The following is a 14,101-nucleotide window of genomic DNA, read 5'->3' as shown; positions in this document are numbered from 1 at the left end:
GGAGCTCTGAGCCTCCAGAGCAGGGGTGCTGGACCCATTCCTCTCTACTCCGCTCCTGCAGCAGGGCTTGGGTTTTCATCCCCGTTAGCCCCATTTTATCATGATGATTTTTAGTAAAAGTCAAGGAAAGGTGAATTTTCTGTGAATTTTAATTTACTGCCTGTGACCTATCCATGACTTTTACTAAAAATAACCATGACAAAATCTTAACCTTAGACATGAGTGATGGAAGTGAGAACAAGAGAGGCCAGAGAGGAAGAGGTGGCAGTAGCCAAGATGAGATGATTAGGGCATGGGGGAGTGAGGTTTTGATGGTGGGGATGATTAGGAAGGGACAGCTTTTTGGAGGAAGAACCAGCAGCATTTAACTGTATGGATACTGAGGCAGAAAAAGAAGATTGAAAAGAATGATATGTCCCCAGCTTGGGAGGTTGTGGATGATAGTGCTAGAGAAGGGAGACTTTAGGAGATGTGGGGAGATAAGACGTTAATTTTTACCATGTTATGTATGAGTTGCAGCTGGTCATGATGATCAGTTGCCAATGTAGGACTAAACAGAGTGTCCTAATGATCTTATTAAGGTACATGGAACTTGTATTTATAATTTTTGGGTTTTGTTCTGTTTTTGAGATTGTAAGCTCTTCAGGGCAGGGACTGTCTCTCCTTATGCATTTGTACAATCTCTAGCACAATGGGTCCTCACTCCTAATGGTGCTTTTGGGTACAATTTAAATTAATAATTAATAGAGATGGTTCTTTCTTCACACTGTCCTCCCTTGGCTTTTGTGGCCGTTCTCCTCATTTGATTCTCCATCTTCTGTCTGTTCTTTCCATTCAAAATGCATCTGCAAAAATTACCTTCCTTGCATGTTGATTAGACCATGTCATTCCAACTGCCAGCTGTATCAAGTTAAAATTTCCCACCCTTGCTTTCGAAGCCCTGCACAAACCTGCCCCAGTCTCCCTCTTGGATCTGGTTACTTTTGTTGATCTGTCACCCTCTTCATTCTTTCTCAACGTCCGCTCACTGCTTGCTTCAGGCTTTTCTCCTACGCTTGTCTTTGTGCCTTTCTCCATGTTCTTTATGCATAGAAAAATCTCCCAGTTCCAGTGAATCAGGTCCCCATAGGTCCACAAGCACTAATCTGTCATTTTCACTCAAACTCTATATTATAGAATCATAGAAGATTAGGGTTGGGAGGGTCCTCAGGAGGTCATCTAGTCCAACCCCCTGCTCAAAGCAGGACCAATTCCAACTAAATCATCCCAGCCAGGGTTTTGTCAAGCCAGACTTTAAAAGCCTCTAAGGATGGAGATTCCACTACCTTCGTAGGTAACCCATTCCAGTGCTTCATCACCCTCCTAGTGGAAAAGTTTTTCCTAATATCCAACCTAGATCTCCCCCACTGCAAATTGAGACCATTAGTCCTTGTTCTGTCATCTGCCACCACTGAGAACAGCCTAGCTCCATTCTCTCAGAAGTCCTTCCTTAGGTAGTTGAGGGCCGCTATCAAATCCCCCCTCATCCTTCTCTTCTGCAGACTAAACAAGCCCAGTTCCCTCAATCTCTCCTCGTAAGTCATGTGCTCCAGCCCCCTAATCATTTTTGTTGCCCTCTGCTGGAGCCTTTCCAGTTTGTCTACATCCTTTCTGTAGTGGTGGGGCCCAAAACTGGACACAATACTCCAAATGAGGCTTCACCAGTGCCAAATAGCAGGGAATAATCACTTCTCTCAATCTGCTGGCAGTGCTCCTACTAATGCAGCCCAATATTCTATTAGTCTTCTTGGCCACCAGGGCACACTGCTGACTCATATCTAGCTTCTTATCCACTGTAACCCCCAGGTCCTTTCCTCCAGAACTGCTGCCTAGCCAGTTGATCCCCAGTCTGTAGCTGTGCATGGGATTCTTCCTTCCTAAGTGCAGGACTCTGCACTTGTCCTTTTTGAACCTCATCAGATTCCTTTTGGCCCAGTCCTCCAGTTTGTCTAGGTCACTCTATATCCTCTCTCTACCCTCCAGCATAAATACCACGCCCCCCAATTTAGTGTCATCTGCAAACTTGCTGAGGGTGCAATCCACCTCATTCTCCAAATCATTAATGAAGATGTTGAACAAAACAGGACTGACCCCTGGGGCACTCTGCTTGATACCAGCTGCTAACTAGACATCTAGCTGTTGATCACTACTAGAGAAGAATTTTTTCCTTTTGTATAATAACTGCCTTTTGTTTTTTCAGTGTGTCTTATCTGTTTGTCTCCCTGCAGAGTGTAAACTACTCTGGGCAAGGACTGTGTCTGTGTAGCACCCCCTGCATTGGGATGCTTATGAAATAAGAAAAACAATTACACCATGAGAGTAGAACAGGTTACCCAGGGATTGGGTGCAGAGGGAAAAGGACAGAGCTCCAAGGGAAAGTGAGGAGATTCAGAAGAAGGGAGGGAAGTGGTGAAAGAACAATCCAAAAGCCAGGAGAACGAATCAAATGCAAGGAGGGGGAGGGAGTGGTTGACTCTGCCAGAGGCAGAAGATGGAGTAAGGAGTATGAGGAGGGAAAAGAGGCCCTTGGACTTGTCTGGAAGCAGATCAGTAGTGACCTTTAGTGAGAGTGGTCTCAGTAGAGTAGATTGGAGTGGGCTGAAGCCAGATTGCAGAAAATCCAGGGGAGAGGGAGTTAGAGAAGAGAACACTGAGGAAGCAGGAATAGCCAGCACACTCAGAACTTGGACGTAAACGGGAGGAGGAAGATGAGACAGTAACAGGAGAGGCAGAAGCCATTAAGGTAAGGTTTTCATGCTCTTGGTATCTTGACACACTTTACAGCAATGAGTTAGAAATTGATAGAGCAGGTGAGCTGAAAATATGGCAGCTACTAAGCACTCAGTAATAGTTCACACATAGGCTTAGCTGGTATAACTTGCTTTATTGAGAGAGTCTTTTGGCCAGAAAACAGGGATTAGTTTTTACTCTTTCTTTGTACCTTAGTGGGTAAAAGAGATTTTGTGTTATTATGTCATCCGAAGGGCAGCATCCTTAGCAGTGCAGCACTGCACTGCAGCATCAGCAGTGTGTCCAGGGCAGGCAGGGGAAGATGAAATGTGATGCCTTCTAAACATCAATTGACAAATCAAACCAGGAAAAAGGTAGTGTTAACAGTTTAATGGCATCAGAGAAGGTTATTACAGAAATCTCTAAGTTTAAGGCATTGTTGATGATAGCGTGCAAATCCAAATGTTTAACAAAGCTTTAGTAGGCTATCAAGTAACATTAGCTGGTGACAGGGTGCTTAACTATTATGTCATGCTGTATATTTCTGAATAAGTAATGTAAAAAGTAGGTTACTTTTTAAGTCTCATTTTTGGCTGGAAAACCACTAAAGATATTAACATGTTTGGCTTTCTTTTGTCATTCTTACTGCTTGTGTAACAACATCTTCAAGCAACACTGACTTGCCTCCTACTTATTCCATGGTTAATGCATTTTCTATAATTTGCTGTAATGATTTGGTCTTTGCGGTGCTGTTTGTTGGTATTTTCTATGTTTATGAGTACATCAAGGGAGCTTCTGTGTGGCCACACTTGAAACAAAGCTTTCTACTTTCAGTGTAGTTTACTCAGCAGCTGGTACAACTGAAATCAAATCCTGAAATGTTCAAAGGACAAATACAGTTGTGGACTATTTTTTCTGAAAACATCCTGAACAAAGAATTTCCTTAAGGAACACTGAATAGGTTTCAGTATTTTCAACACAGTATCTCTTAACAAACCCGCCCCCCCCCCCCCCCCCAAAAAAAAAAAAAAAAAGAAAAAAAAGATTTACAGAAGTGCAAAAGGTCAGCATATTTTTCAGCGAGAACCTATTTCAACCTATGATAGCTGAAACCCATATTTGTTTTTTAAGCATCTGATTTGAAACTATAGACCAACACCCTCCCCACGCCCCCAAAATACCCCGATAGAAATTAAGTGTTAACATTATGCATAGTGATAGCCATGCTTGGAGGAGTTGAGATCAGCTCTGTCTCACTAATACATTTTTTTTAAACTACTTTTTATTGGTCTCCAAGGCTATGTCTGTATTGCAGCTGGGAGGTGCGAGTCTGCCTAACTGTGCTGGCAATCATACTAGCTCAGCTCGAGATTCTGCTGGTTTTAGTGCACTATGGGTGTTGTGTCATGGGCAGCACCTCAGCCTAAGCTGCCCATGCTTGGACTTGGAAGTGGGCTTGGACTTGGGTGCCACAATATCCACTCTGCCAGTGCCACAATATCCACTCTGCTTTTTTTTAGTGTGTGAGCTTGTGCGAGTTTGTCTGGATTTATTGAACCTTTACAGGGTTCAAGCTAGAGGTAGACTCTTTTTTCCCTCCACTTTTGAGCAAAGTGATCAGACATGCTGAGAGGGAGTCAGGGACAATTAGTCAAGAAGAAATTGGCAAAGGCATAGAAGACAAATGGCACGACTGTGGATGTGGCCTATTAGCCATCCTTTCTCACTTCTCGCAAAGCAAAAGATACTTGCAGCTCCACAAGAAAATGGAGTTGCGTAGAGAGTCAGTAATACTGCCTGTTGTGTGGATCTCCACTCACATCTTCAGCAACATGCCTCAGTCATAGGCCTTTTGCAGTCCTGCTACATCTGTTGGGGGCCACTGCTGAACAGGGATAATTGCCAAATAAGGGACATGTCCACTAGAGACTGTTAGTCTACTGGACACGGTGGGCTACATGTTCAAAGAGCTCCATGCTACAAGCTACAGTCAACATCAGGTGTTTAAAAGATTTCTGCTCCTATTTAGGATCCAAAAGAAGGGATCAGATTTTCATGAGCCCATTCACTGTTAGGGCACTTTGTTTACCTCTCTGGCCTTCCTGTCCAAATAATAGATAATAATAAACCATTTCACCCACTCCTCTCACAAATCACATTTACCCATTCCACCTCTTCCCCTTTGCTCTCACACAGGAAGGGGCACCCAAATATTCTCTCCCACCTCCCTTTGGGGGTTCATCTGGAGTTTCTAAGAACTTCCTCTGCCCCTAGCAGCAACTTGTGGAAGAGATTTATCTCCTTCCCACAGTGAATGTGAGGTGACTGCGAGGAGCATTGTTCTTCTTTCAGCTCTTCTTTCCCTATGGACAGAAAGGGAAATGCCACCAAAACGCTGTGGAGAGCGAGTGGGAGCACTGGTTAAGGTTCAGCCTTGGACATCATTGGGCTGACCAGTATAGAGGATACCAGTTCTGAGATAGCACTAGTGTTTTGGACAAGTGTTCTGCAGAGCACCAGTAAATCCATGGCAATTTATCAAAACAAAACAAAACAACGAGATTTCTGTGGCACTTTAAAGACTAACAAATTTAATATTTGCAGGCATAAGCTTTCGAGAGACTTCAGCTCTCTTCTTCAGATGCACTTGCAAATATTAAATTTGTGAGTCTTTAAAGTTCCACAGAACTCTCGTTTTTGCTATATACAGACTAACACGGCTACCCCATGGCAATTTATGCATTACAACTCAGGTTAGAAAATGCAGCTGCAAATTGCCCACAGTCCGTATGAGAAGGCTGTAGACTGACCTTCCTTCTGACTGTATTGGATTCAACTAACTTTTAATATGGGCACTGGCAACTCCTGGGTATACCAAAACTTTCTAAATTAGAAATTCTTCAGTGTCTCTGATTGAGACTGTGACAGAAGGTCTGTCCCAAATTTGTAGTTCAAAATAACACGATGATGAAGGGCAGTTTTTAATATTGACGAAAATGTCAATCTGCCTACTTGAAAGGACTGCACAGAAATTGTTTGTGGTGGAGATATTCAGACTGGTCTGTGAATACAGTCTCTGAGCTTGGTTGCTAAGTGTTTGAAAGGTGGCTCTTAATCCTCATTAAAGGAGTTTTGTATTCTCAATGGATTACTCCTCAGCGAATTCAGAGTGCCCCAAAACCTTATTAGGTATGCCTGGGTAACCAGAGAAAACTGTTTTGGAAAGGGGGATGGCTGCCTTAGATCAAAGGAGGCTTGTCTGGACAAATAGGTTGATTTAGCCAAGTGAGTTTGATAAGAGAGAGAGCTCTGGACACAGTAAAAATTCTCTCTCTAGAATGCAAGTGATGTTAACAAACTGACCAAAGAATGATCAGAGAGAGGAGACTGCTTACAGAGGATGGAAGCTGTTCTTTTGCTTTGTTTTTCTCCTGCCCTCTAGAACTATGATGAGAGAACCTTATCTAGTGTAGACGATGCTAAGCATAAATCAGAGTATGAAAAGCAAACTGTTTTAGGTTTGAATTCCATTTATTTTCTGTTTTTAATAAATTTTGTGCTGGTTAAGATTTCTGCTGCATGGGTAACTTCATACAAGTGCTTCCAAAGAGAATTGCTAAGAAAAGGGACTAAAGAGTAAAGAATTTCTGGAAACTACACCCTGCCCTCTCTGTCTCAGTCAAAGGGAATGGTCAGAAGTATCTTACCCGCATGACTTGCATTGCCATTAGTCTGCTGCAGGCCAAAGACTATGCAGGAGGTGGGAGTTGGTGGCACTAGTCTCCGGGCCGTATATTCAGGATTCTCTGCCAAATAAAATTGTCCCAAATGGTTTGATTTTGGTCAGCCTCCTCTAAAATATAATCCAAATGATTGTTAATTTAAAAAAATGAACAAAGAACAAAATAAGGGATCACGTATTCTAGGGCTATTTATTTATTCCCTTTCTTCTTCCTTCCTTCCTTTCTCTGTCTATCCATCACCATCTTTTATTCTTTCTTTCAGTCTGTTTCCTCTTCTTCTTTTTTGATTTCTTTGCTTCTTTGCAACTTCAAGTCATCAGCAGTAACAAAGGTGGCAATTCACATACTCAGTACCTACTGTTGAGGAAATGGACTAGGATCACTCTACTCTTAATAAAGTGCTACCAGATGTCCATTTTGGGGAAAACAGATTGGTCTTCTAAGGGGCTCATAAGAAGTCCCCTATGATCTCTAAGAACCTGTGTACCACGTGATTATGTTCAGTTATTCCAGCAGCTTTAGTGAGGGTCATTTTAAATAAACAGATGGAGTCTCATCAAAAGATCTATCTTAGGAAAAAGTTTCAAAAGCCCTTAAAGTCATTTGGGAGCCTAAGTCACATTGTCTTTCAGTGGCGATTTAACCTCCTAAATGATGTAGGGCCTTTAAAAATGGGACTTAAGCTCCAAAATCGGTTAGACACCTTTGAAAATGTTACCTCTCAGGTCTACATGGTACTAGGCAATTTAATCAAAATGAGCCAAATTGCATCTCTTTGCTTTGGCCTCCAATATAGTCACAAACAAATACTGTAAGAGTAGTTCTATTTTGTGCCTGCATTGTGGCTCAGCCCCTGTACCTGTACACAAATCACCAGTACACAAACCAGTACACAAATCACCTTAGGAATCCAACGATAAAACAAGTCTTTAGTGGCCTGGGGTTAATCAAAATGTCAGCGAGAAAATGTGTTGACTATGACACCTGATCCTTAAACAGAGTTCCAGAATTCTCTTCTCCAGCTCAACGTATAGAGTACCCATTGAGATTTTACACAATGCCAGGCCTGCAGATTTGGGGAAATCTTGGTCATGGGATATAGCATTTGCACTGTTTCCTTTCTGGCTGTGCCTGGAAGGTGGCCCATGAGGTTGTGATGTATAGCTGAAGCAAAACTGTGAGCTGATTTGAAGATGAAGATTTATATCCTTGATAGTAAAATATCCTCAGATTATGATATAGTTAATCCACAGTGAAGTGACAATATTTTCAATGAAAAATTTGTTAACGTGTGTTTGAAAATGATTAGGTACTTAACAGAACAACCTTCTTGTGTAATATTCCGGGTTTTTTTTTAACAGTCTCATTCTTCCCCCCTCTTTGTCCCCACTCAATTCACCTAGATCAGTGGTTCCCAATCTTTTTGGCTCAAGGGCCACAAATACAATTTTTACAACCCTGTGGGGCCACAAGTCTCCACCAGCAGCCCTTCTCCCCTCCTCCCCACTGCAGCCAGAGGGAAGGAGTTCAACAAGGAGGACCTCCTGTCCCCCTGGCTGCAGCAGTGAAACCATGTGCTCCACCTGCGTCCCTAGGCATTGGCTCCCTTCTGCAGCCAGGGGATGGGAGATCAGTGCTCCCCATCCTCTGGCTCCAGCCAGGACACAGCGTCTAGGGACCAAGGCAGGATGCTTTCCTCTCTGCTGGAAGGGAGGGAGGGAAGCGCAAATCTCCCGTCCCCTTGGCTGCAGCAAGGAGTCTGCACCAGCAACACGCTCCGCCTGGGTACTGAGGCAGCGGCTCCTTTCTGCAGCCAGCAGGAGGGGAACCACAGACCACTCTGAAAGACCCCGCGGGCTACTTTTGGCCCACGAGCCACAGATTGGGAACCACTGACCTAGATGCATCAAAGGTGGGTGGAAGAGCTCCAGTCCTCTATCCTTCCCTCAGCTCTCCAGCTGCTCTTAGGGACATTTATATCTCTGTGGTGCTCTCTGTCTCCCTCTGTCTCTGGGAATTTAGAGCCTTCCACCACTATTGCTTATGTCCGAAGTAGGAGCAGAATGAAATTTGATCTCATTTCTTCTCAGTTTCATTGCAGTTCACAAGGTGGTTATACAGCAGATAGCATGGCATCTGGGGCACTGGAGGTATATCTGCAGACTTGAGAAGATAGCAATGCATTAGTTTAACTTAGTTCATGTTTGGAAGATTATCTTTGCCATCATAAGGACTAGAATTTTTTAAGGGAAAGTTAGATTCTGCAGAAGCAGATGACTCTCGCTCAGGCGTCCTACTCATCATGCGTGGGTAGGTGAGTGAATTTTTCAAGTTGTGTTCAAAAGCAAGATATTTTTTTTCCATAGTCAGAATGAAAGTGAATATTCATGCGAGTGGGGGGGAAAACCCAATCTTTTCTACAGGCTGTTAGAGGTCTACCAACTGTTATAGCCTGAGACAACTAGTGAAGTCACCAAGCTAGTTCTATTTTAACACACTGAAACAGTGCACTGAGCAGCTGGAGTACGGACGCACAGAAAGAGCAAGCAAGAGAAAGATGATTTTTCTTCTGCGGAAATGTTCTGTAATAAGTGACAACATCGCAGTTTTCAACTCTGTTGAGGTTCTGAGAGATCAGAGATTTGAGGAAGTTTGCACAAGGGTCCTAGCAAAAAGGGCTGGGGTACCTATGTCTTTGTTTTCTGAAACAGTCAGTCTCCACACCACATGGCTCTGTGTCAAACTACTGTGACGCTAGCTATTGAACAGAATAGGTTGCCATGGGTAAGCAAAATGGTGACTGTCAAAAGCTGCAGCCAGAACCCTTTGTTTAAACAGGATGGAAATTTTTTTGACTAAACAGAGGTCAGAAATGCCAAAGCTATCATTAACTGACACAATCCTTCAGGAGATGATGAGAAAAGTATTACTATAAGAAGTAGGACACACATCATATATAATTTATCAGTGTATAGGAAAACACATCTAATGTCCTGCTGTGCAATAAATATATCCACTACAGGATCAGGAAATAGAGATAAGATGCTGTTTTCAAAAATTCACCACTCCTCAAAGAATCCTCCCCTCATCTAGTAAAAAAGACATTTTTAATTCCCTTGATTAACAGCCCCATTTTGTGTGTCCATATCCATATGTTTAGAATGGAAAATGATTCATAATTTGATTCTGGGACCCTGAAATGAGAAGCTGCTCTAATTGCTGTAGCAGCTATTTAAAGGCATACAACAGGTTTCATATCAAAGACCACTTAATGCAGAACAGTGTTATTTCTCAACCATTAAAATGCTAAGGATTCAAATTAACCATATTCAGTCTAAATGAGCATGCTGGCAGATTCTTAGCTGGTTTAGCCTGCTTTGTATGTTGCTTCCAAAATGCTTTCTCACTGTAATGTATAGTTAATAGAACTAGACAGAGTTGTAACATGCATGCTATTCAGGGGTCAGGACTGTGAAGGATGCCATGATTCAACCTGATTTATCAGTGGGAACCCTGAGACAGGAAGTTGCCTTGTTTACAAGAAGTAGGGAAACCACAACTGCAAACAAACCTGAAAGATTCCACTGTGGCTTTCGTTATGAATAGCAAGCAAGAGTGCTGAGAATTAGTGTTTTAAATCTAAATACCAGTGGTGAGACACTGAAAAGATGACCTATAGTCTGTCACAAAGTCTCCAAATAAAAAAAAAAAGTTGCTACATCTCTCAGAGCTGCTGTAAAGTGCTGAATTAAACATAATATGAAATTGCTGCTGTTGGGCTGGGGGAGGACAAGGAAGGGGCAACTCTCATTTCCCTGGAGCTATTTGAATCGGAGGTTAGAAATCTATAGTGTGAACCCTGTAAAATCTGTTTCACGCTTGACTGGGTTAAAAGACAACTCCAGTCAATATCTTTGCTCCATTACAGAAATAAAATACTTTTTCAGTAATTAAAAGACACAAAAAAAGACCAAAAAAAAAAAAAAGAGAGAGAGAGAGACCTCACTAGTCTGACTTTTGTCTAGACATTATGTTCTTAGTATGATTTGAATTGCCATGTAAATCTGTTTCAATCACAAAATGACTTGGTGTTCAGATTGAGACTACTGACCTATAAAGAAACTCTCTGGATTGCAGTTTATTTATAAGGAGCACATTCTCCCCTCAATCTGCCTGGAGATCCATGGGAGTTCCAGACATGGGTCATGGGGCAAATAAGCCCCCAAGTGATGCATCTGCTCCTATTTAATTAGACTATATTTATGCATAAAGCACCATATGAAAGCAGTTATTTATCTTTGTCTATAACAACAAATTAGACACATACAAGGCAAACTTTTTGGCTAGGATACTATTGTAAAATAGTGTCAATCAACTACTGATACTCATCCTTAGCCTAATTAACATGAATATTATGTAGGTTACACATGGTGTGCTAAGAATTCTGCACCTCCTCCTACTCTGCAAATCTGTTAGTTTCAATAGAGCAGCAAGAGAGATGAATTTGGCCTTTGACTTGCTATTTTTCTTGTTGGAAATGCTTGCATTAACCAACTTCTGAAAAATCTGTTTTCTTTTGCTGCTATTCTGCTGGCTTTTCATCCTTTAGAACTTTATACTCTATCTTGTTACTCTTCAGATGTGGGTGAGTGTCTTTGTTAGTTGCATTTTCAGCAGATTTTTAAAAGGGACGCTAAACTTTTGTAGGCCTAGTCTTTGACCTGCCTATTGTTTACACCTGTATTGCAGGTGTAAATGTTAGTCTTTCACGGTATCGCTGGTATTTTGTGGTCCCAACCTTGGCTTGACACAGTCCCTATAGTGCATACCAGGTTGACCATGACTGAAGTCAGTACTGTGGGAGCTTCAGTTGCTAAGGCTCATTGGGCTCTAGCACCTGGTCGGTTCCAGTTCTATTCCCCAACTGCCTTCAATACTATTCCCTTCCTCCTGGGGCCCCAGATATCCTGCCTTTATGACCCATTCCTTTCAATGTTCATGATAGCTAGCACAGAACCTGTCCCAGCTAGGCCACTTACAATAAGCCTCCTGTGCAGGAAGAAAAGAACAGCATTAGGGGACAGCCCTTTGCTCACCCATCACTGCTCAGCTGGTTAATCATATAAGCATCATGCATGAAATCAGTGTAAATAGGCAAGCATGGGGAAAAAAATGACAAGATGCTGCACATCACAATCCAGTCTTCGCTCAATGACTGATACTAGTTCCCCATGTTGCAGGGAAACTTCATGGAACTGAGCAGAAAGTTCAGTCTGAACTTGACCAATGTTATCCGCTACCTTGGGTGCATGGCGATGTCAGGAGGATGCAAGTTTTGATCAGTGATGCTCATTGAATTACTGGTAGGGCAAAGAGACCAGGCAGATAAACTCCTTCCAGTTGGGGACAAAGAAAAAGGGCTTGAATCACCACTGTCTTGCCCCTCCACTGCCTTGTCATTGCACAACGGTGCAGCTAGAATAGCAGCACATTGCACAAATTGCAATTCTACAAACTGTAGAGCAATGGACAGTCAGGCCCTCGGTGTCCCTGCTGCTTTTGGTGGATCTAACTGTTCTTTTTGATGCCCTTCATCATGAGATGGTGGTGACTCCCCTCACCTCTAAGCTTCTAGGTGGAGTTTAAGCGGTTCATTTTGACCTACTAAATTTAAAAAAAGCCTGGGACTAGCATGTTTAAGAGACCTCCTAGCTCCCTATTCAGTGGTGGCAGTGCTGTGATAAGAGGAAGTGCCTGAGCTGGACTCTCAGAGGTACATAAGAGGGGGAGCTGTTGGTAGCACATTCTCTTGGGGAGCCTTGGGCTTTGTCATTTTCTCCCTGTTGTTCTGGAATAGTCCTAATCTGTTACTTTAGGGCATGCTACAAAGTCTTTCTCTTTCCCCATGCTTCCTGGGGTGGTGGGGCAGGGCTCAGTGAGAGTTATGCTGGTGGGCTGAGCACTGGTTTTTGGAGTGAGCTGGATTTTTTTGGGTCTTTTTCAGGCTTTTGGGGAAGTTGCTGGATGTGCTGTGTATTCGTGTTTTTAAGGGCAGGGCACAGAGTTAAGGCTGGGAGCGCAACTTTCACACTGACAGCCAAGACTTTCAAAAGTGCCTAGTGATTTTTTTGTGTCCAGCATGAGACCTTAAAGAGGCCAGATTTTAAGAAAGTACTCAGCCTCTCTTTCAAGTTGTCTGAAGATGATCACCCAAAAATTGAAAATTGAGCACTTCCTGGAAATCAGGAAATGAAGGTGTCTGTCTCAGTTTTTAGGTGTCCATCTTGAGGCACCTTGAAAAGGGGGCTGAGTACTTTCTTGAAATCAGGCCCTTTAAGGTGTCTCAAGTTGGGCACCCAAAAACTGAATAATCCAAAATAATTAGTTGGCCAAAATTTGTCAGAAGTGACAGTTCTTAACCCTTTGACTGTTAAACTATGCAGCTGTTAATGTCCCTTTTGGGAAGAATGGAGCCCGCCACCGCTTGTGCCTCTGCGTGTGATTCTGCTAGGGAACAGAGGAGCTGAACATGGGAGGCACAAACTCGTGTATGACCCAGTGCCAAGGTAACAGGAGTTGGGCTATGTGTGACACAGGGAAAGGTGAGTAGTAAGTTAGATCTAGGGCTAGAGATTAGGGGCATACATGGTCATATGTGGAGTAGCTCTGTAAGGTGCTCTGTGGCCCTGGGGAGTGAGGTTAGGATGCATCTTCCTAAGAACCCAGCCCAACTATTTGGCTTCGGTGCTTTTTTGGTTTGGTTTCTTCTTTGTTGTCATCCAAGTAAAGCAATTATAGTCAATTAAAAAGGCGTGATTGTATTATTTGAATCTGGAGAGATAAGAAAATCATTAGCCATAAGGATGGGATACTTTCGAAATATCAAGGAGATCAGTGTGTTTCCTAAAAAGAAAGGAATTAAAATAAACAAGGTAAAAGTGGCTGTGTATGGTAAGGCTGTAAGAAAGTTGTGGGATTTGTTTTTTGGAGTTTTTTGGTTAAAAAATTATAGCCACAGTTTTTAAATGTGTGGTTTTGGTGCAGTCTTTCAAGGCATGCAGCCTGCCCAGCAAAGCAGGGCAGCAGTACAGAAGAGATCTGGTCTGTACCACTTGGCTCTTGAAGGCAAGCATGATGGAGAGGCAGCTGCACCAAATTTGACAGAGGGCTTGTCTGCACTTGAAACAGTGGCACATGTGCGGAAGAATTCTTCCGTTAACCTAGCACTGTCCATAGGGACTAGGTGGGTCTGGCTACATCCCTCAGGGATGTGGATTTTACCCACGATAGACTTGTCCTGAGTGGTGGTGTGATCAGGCACATGAGTTTACAGTGTCATTTAAAATTTTTGGCAACAACAAAAAGTCGCTGTTTCCTCAACAAAATCACAGCCTGATGTTTTCTATGGGAAAATGGCTAGTGTCTACTCTGATGCAAAACTGACGACTTACAAATGTATTTACAAAGACTCCCGCAATATTTCTCACAGACATTGGAGATGGTTGCAAGAAAATATTTATTTTATAACTATGATCGGAATACAGGGATTTGCAATTGTTGAACACTTCTGTTCCTTTCAAGAAGCAGGT

The 14,101-nt window shown here is 42.7% G+C and overlaps 1 protein-coding gene across 4 annotated transcripts in view; it reads left to right on the top strand.

Annotated features, from left to right (window-relative positions):
• KLF12 (KLF transcription factor 12) overlaps window positions 1–14,101 on the top strand; it is a 289,627-nt gene that overhangs the window by 30,135 nt on the left and 245,391 nt on the right. For 3 of the 4 annotated variants that reach the window (XM_067563231.1, XM_067563228.1, XM_067563232.1), the window contains exon 1: window positions 2,250–2,782. The exons of the other annotated variant lie outside the window; for it this stretch is intronic. The gene's annotated coding sequence lies outside the window, so the exon portion shown is untranslated. Of the gene's footprint in view, window positions 1–2,249; window positions 2,783–14,101 lie in introns of those variants that run through there. 4 annotated transcript variants of the gene reach the window in all.

This window comes from Emydura macquarii, unplaced genomic scaffold (genome assembly GCF_026122565.2).
Source record: "Emydura macquarii macquarii isolate MOO-44397 ecotype Brisbane River unplaced genomic scaffold, CSIRO-AGI_Emac_v2 contig_2473, whole genome shotgun sequence".
Classification (NCBI taxonomy): Eukaryota; Metazoa; Chordata; order Testudines; family Chelidae; genus Emydura; species Emydura macquarii.
Note: the sequence above shows the minus strand (reverse complement) of the source record. Positions and strands in the feature narration are given on the sequence as shown.